Consider the following 5,827-nt stretch of genomic DNA (forward strand, 5'->3'; position numbering starts at 1 on the left):
TCCAAATAATTATAATAATAATATCTGAAAATATGGGATATTACAGTTATCGTCTTAGCATTGGATAATAACCATATCATCGGTGCATAAGTGCATAAATTAATTAGTTAACCAAGCTAGTCTCTGTGGGAACGAATCTGATTTAAATCTTATATTACTTGCGAACGCGTATACTTGCGTGTATTATTAGCGCGTGTTTAGCGACTAACAAGTTTTTGGCGCCGCTACCTGGGACTGCAGTGTTATTTATTAGTTTATGTGTTTATCATCAGTGGCCGTTAAAGTTCATTGACTCGGACATTGTTACTTATCTGTTCCCTTGTCTTATTTTAGGTACTCTAGCGAGCGTGTATGCATACGCGTTCTTGGTCTCGTAAGAGAACTCTGGATAAAGCCAAGGAAGAAGCTGTAGTGGTTCGAAGGGAAGTTGTTGAGGACGAAGAGAAGGTATAAGAAGAAAAGAAAGTCGAGGAACCAATTTTAGTAGTGATGGGTGATCAAGCAGAAATTCTTAAGGCTCTGATGGACTATTCTCAGCCTAAGTTCAATGATATTCAGTCGAGCATCATCAGACCAGCCATCTCAGCTAACACTTTTGAGATCAAATCAAGCACGAATCAGATGATACAGAACTCAGTTCAGTTTGAGGGTTCTCCTACTGAAGACCCCAACATCCACATTAGGGATTTCATTGAGATCTGCGATACTTTCAAGTTCATTGGTGTGACTGACGATGCTATCAAGCTGCGACTATTCCCATTCTCTCTGAGGGATAAGGCAAAGTGCTGGTTACATTCTCTACCACCAGGTTCTATCACAAAATGGGAAGATCTTGCTCAAAAGTTTCTCACTAAATTCTTCCCTATGGCGAAGACTGCTGCAATCAGGAATGCTCTTACTCAGTTTGCTCAGCAAACTGAAGAATCTCTGTGTGAGGCTTGGGGTCGATATAAGAAGATTCTAAGGAAGTGCCCACACCATGGCATGCCTGACTGGATGATTATAAATTATTTCTACAATAGATTGGGTGCTACTTTTAGACCCATGCTCGATGCAGCATCAGGAGGAGCCTTGTGGGCTAAAGCTATAATGAAGCTTATGAATTAATTGAACTAATGGCTGCTAATAAATACCAGAATCCTTCCCAGAGACTGACTCAGGGAAAAGTAGCAGGAATTCTGGAGTTAGATGCAGCAACTGCTATAGATGCCCAACTTAAGGCTTTGACGATGAAGGTGGACTCTTTGGCTAATTATGGAGTTAATCAAATCGCTAGTGTCTGTGAGCTTTGTGCTGGTGCCCATGAGACTGATCAGTGTGCTATTTCTAGTGAATCAACCCAGTTCGTGAGCAATTTTCAGAGATCGCAGTAACCTGTGCCAGCCACTTATCATCCCAACAACCGCAATCATCCTAATTTCAGCTGGAGCAACGCTCAGAATACGGTTCAAAAGCCTTATCAGCAGTACCCAGCTAAGAAATACAACCCTCCTGGTTTTCAGCAACCGCAATATGCACCAAGACAGCAACTTCAACTTCCACAAGCCAATGAAAAATCTGAATTAGAGGAGTTGAAGCTTATGTGCAAGAGCCAAGTTGTTTCTATCAAGACCTTGGAAAATCAAATCGGATAAATTGCAAATGCCTTGCTAAATCGTCAACCTGGTACATTGCCTAGTGACACTGAAGTGCCAGGAAGGAAGGAAGCTAAGGAGCAGGTAAAGGCAATCACTTTGAGGTCTGGAAAGGTTGTGAATCCCGAACAAATTCAAGTTTCGACTGAAGTAGCTGGGGCTGAAGAAGAAGTAGAGCAGCAGGAAGTAGAAGTGGAACCAAGGAAGACTACTGTTGAGCACACTCCTCCTGAGGGTAATACAGGGGAGAAACAGATCTATCCTCCACCTCCTTTTCCTAAGCGGCTGTAAAAGAAAAAGCTGGAAAAGTAATTTGAGAAGTTTCTGGAGGTGTTCAAGAAACTTCATATCAACATACCTTTCGCTGAGGTTCTTGAGCAGATGCCTAGTTACGCAAAGTTTATGAAAGGTATTCTCTCTCGGAAAGTGAAGCTAGATAATTTAGAGACTGTCGCTCTCACAGAGGAATGCGGTGCTGTGCTGCAACAGAATTTGCCTCCGAAGCTTAAAGATCCTGGAAGCTTCACTATTCCGTGTACTATTGGAAAAGTGTCTTTCGATAGATGCTTATGTGACTTGGGAGCTAGCATCAATCTGATGCCTTTATCAGTCTTCAAGCAATTGGACTTTCCTGATCCAAAACCGACTTATATGACTTTACAGTTGGCCGATCGTTCTATTACATATCCACGAGGTATTGTGGAGGTTGTCTTGGTCAAAGTTAATAAACTCATCTTCCCTGCTGATTTCGTAATTCTTGATTTCAAGGAGGATAAGAAGATTCCCATAATTTTGGGAAGACCTTTCTTGGCAACTAGCCGTACCTTGATAGATGTGCAGAAGGGTGAGCTTACAATGTGAGTGCTGGATTAGGATGTAACTTTTAATGTGTTCAATGCTATGAAATTTCCTACAGAAATGAGGAGTGCTTAAAGGTGGAGTTGGTCGATTCTGCGGTGACTTCGGAACTTGATCAATTGCTGAGGTCTGAGGCCTTAGAGAAGGTCTTATTAGGGAATTCCGATAGTGAAGATGATGAAGAGGATGAACAGTTGCAATTTATGAATGCTTCTCCCTGGAAGAGGAAGATTGATATGCCTTTTGAATATCTTGGAATGGAGGAATTGAACAAAGCTCTTAAACGCCTCAAGCCATCTATTGAGGAAGCTCCCACTCTTAAGCTTAAGCCTTTACCTGAGCATTTGAGGTATGCATTTTTAGGTGATGCATCTACTCTGCCTGTGATTATTGAGTTTGACCTTTCAGGTAGCGACGAGGAAAAGCTTTTGAGGATTTTGAGAGAGTTCAAATCGGCAATTGGTTGGATTATAGCAGATATCAAGGGAATCAGCCCTTCTTATTGCATACATAAAATTCTGCTAGAGGAAGGTAGCAAGCTTACGGTCGAGCAGCAAAAAAGACTTAATTCGATCATGAAGGAAGTAGTGAAGAAGGAAATTCTTAAGTGGCTAGATGCAGGGATCATCTATCCTATTTCTGGAAGTTCTTTGTGAAGGAATTTATGGATGAGCGGAAGCGTGAAATAACAATTATTCCGTAAAAACCATATACCGCACATATAGAAAAACTTATAAAAGGGAAAAAGTGAGGAATCGAAATCATACCTCGTGAATCGAAACTATATAAAATTGGAGTGCTAGCAGTTGCTCCTCAGTGTGTGAAGCACTCTACCGGTATCCACCAAGAATAATCCTCTTCGATGAACCTTTTTATAAAACTAAGCTTTTATAAAAATGGAGTTTTGGGGGAGAGAGAGAGAAGAAGAAGATGGAGGCTAGGGTTTTCACAAAACCAAAATTGTGTGTTGTAATTTTTGAGCCATCCATCTCATTCTATTTATAGGACTCTCCTAGTGTTTTATAATATATCTTTATATATATTAACCCCCCCACATTTTATCTTCATAAAATGCTTTAATAATAATTAAAACTATTTTAATCATTATTTCTTTTCTTAACTATTTAGAAAATAATTCTCTCTCTCATTATTTCATCAAAGAAAATATTCTTTTATGGTGTGACCCTGTAGGTTCAATATTATGCCGGTAGTAGAAATAAATAATAATAAACTTTTATTAATCATTTATATGAATATTAAAATTCACTAAATATAATTAACTGATTAATTATATTTATTCTACATCGTGAGTGATGCTTCTCAACATATCGCGACTATCCGGATAATATGAATTCACTGCTTAGAATATCAAGAACCTGTCAGTGACTAGTTACCGTACAATGAATTCCTTCTACCCTTATAATATCCCGATTAAATACAAGGCATGGATCTTGTGTCAAGCCTATCAAATTTAATCATATGATTTCTTATTCATAATGCAAAGTTCATATTAATGCAAATTAGAAACTCCTTTCTAATTTCATACACTCTGGCCAGAGATTCCAGAACTCGCATACTAAGAATAACATAGGATATTCTCTTCCTATACTAGAAGGGGTAGATCCTTTATTGACGTTAACTATCTCTATACACAAATCCCTATGCCCAGAATAGATCTAATGGATGTCCTTGAGACTAAGGACTAAACTAAAGCATAGTTCATTATATATAAGATACCTTTAACGATATCAAGTCTAAGGACACTTGTACAACTATCACTCATTGAATAACTACTGACACGTGAGTAATCTCCATTAGTTGTTCAACTTATCAAGTCATGTTCAGTGCACTTATTCCCTAATAAGCACCTACATACCAGCTATAGTGTCACCACACAAATGCCTATGAGAACAGACATCCTCCTGAAGGGAGCAAGCACCAATCTTTGCGGATCCACTAACATCCGATTAGTTATCCTATGATCAGGAACTGTTTAAGTCCAGAGTTGTCATCTTCTAGATCCCATTATTATAATCTCATTATAATTCTAGAAGCTTTACTCTAAACTATGGAACATTTTATTTAATACACTTTAAATAGATAAAGCCCATAAAAATTTAACAAGTCTTTTATTAATACAAAATGAAATCAAATAGGAATACAAGAAAGTTCTTCCTAACTCATCATATATGATTGGATTTAGGACAAACACTTTCAATCTCCCACTTGAACTAAAGCCAATCACCCTGGTATCTAATACCCATCTTTTCTTTATGACGATCAAAGTGAATCTGAGACAATAACTTTGTGAGTGGGTCTGCTACGTTGTTATGTGTGTCAACTCTCTCAATCTTGACATCTCCTCTTTCAATGATTTCCCTAATCAAATGAAAGCGTCGCAAAACATGTTTGGAATTTTTATGAGACCTAGGTTCCTTGGCTTGTGCTATTACTGCGTTGTTATCACAATATAACACAATAGGCTCCTCAATGATAGGAACAACTCCCAACTCAGAAACAAATTTCCTCATCCAAACGGCTTCTTTTGCAGCCTCACTTGCAGCTATATATTCTGCTTCCGCTGTGGAGTCAGCCGTTGTAGACTGTTTGGAACTCTTCCAACTAATCGCACCACCGTTCAGAGTAAACACGTACCCTGACATGGATTTTCTATCATCACTTTCTGATTGAAAACTAGAGTCAGTATAACCCTCTATTTTCAACTCAGATTCGCCACCAAAAACAAGAAAAATATCCTTAGTCCTTCGCAAGTACTTAAGGATGTTCTTCACTGCTTTTCAGTGGTCTTCACCTGGATTGGACTGATATTTGCTCGTCACACTGATTGAATATGCAACATCAGGCCTAGTACATAACATTGCGTACATGATAGATCCTATTGCTGAAGCATAAGGAATCTTACTCATACGCTCTCTTTCCTCAGGTGTCTTAGGAGACATCTTTTCGGAAAGGGACACTCCATGGCTCATCGGTATGAGACCTCTTTTGGAGTTTTCCATGCTAAACCTTTTAAGCACTTTCTGGATGTATGTACCCTGGGTAAGACCTATCATTCTTCTAGATCTATCTCTATAGATCTTCATACCGAGAATGTAGGATGCTTCTCCCAAGTCCTTCATAGTGAAGTTCTTCGATAGCCATACTTTGACTGATTGCAGCATCGGTATATCATTTCCTATAAGAAGTATGTCATCCACATACAATACAAGAAATGTTACCGCGCTCCCACTAACCTTCTTGTAGACACATGGTTCATCTACGTTTTTGATAAAACCAAACTCTTTGATTGTCTCATCAAAATGGATGTTCCATCT

General features: G+C 38.8%; 1 non-coding gene across 1 annotated transcript; it reads right to left on the reverse strand.

Annotated features, from left to right (window-relative positions):
• Positions 1 to 879: 879 nt before the first annotated feature.
• Positions 880 to 986, reverse strand: LOC141688566 (small nucleolar RNA R71). The gene has a single exon (XR_012562000.1). It is a non-coding gene; the product is annotated as a small nucleolar RNA R71 (small nucleolar RNA).
• Positions 987 to 5,827: the final 4,841 nt, after the last annotated feature.

This window comes from Apium graveolens, chromosome 9 (genome assembly GCF_009905375.1).
Source record: "Apium graveolens cultivar Ventura chromosome 9, ASM990537v1, whole genome shotgun sequence".
NCBI lineage: Eukaryota > Viridiplantae > Streptophyta > Magnoliopsida > Apiales > Apiaceae > Apium > Apium graveolens.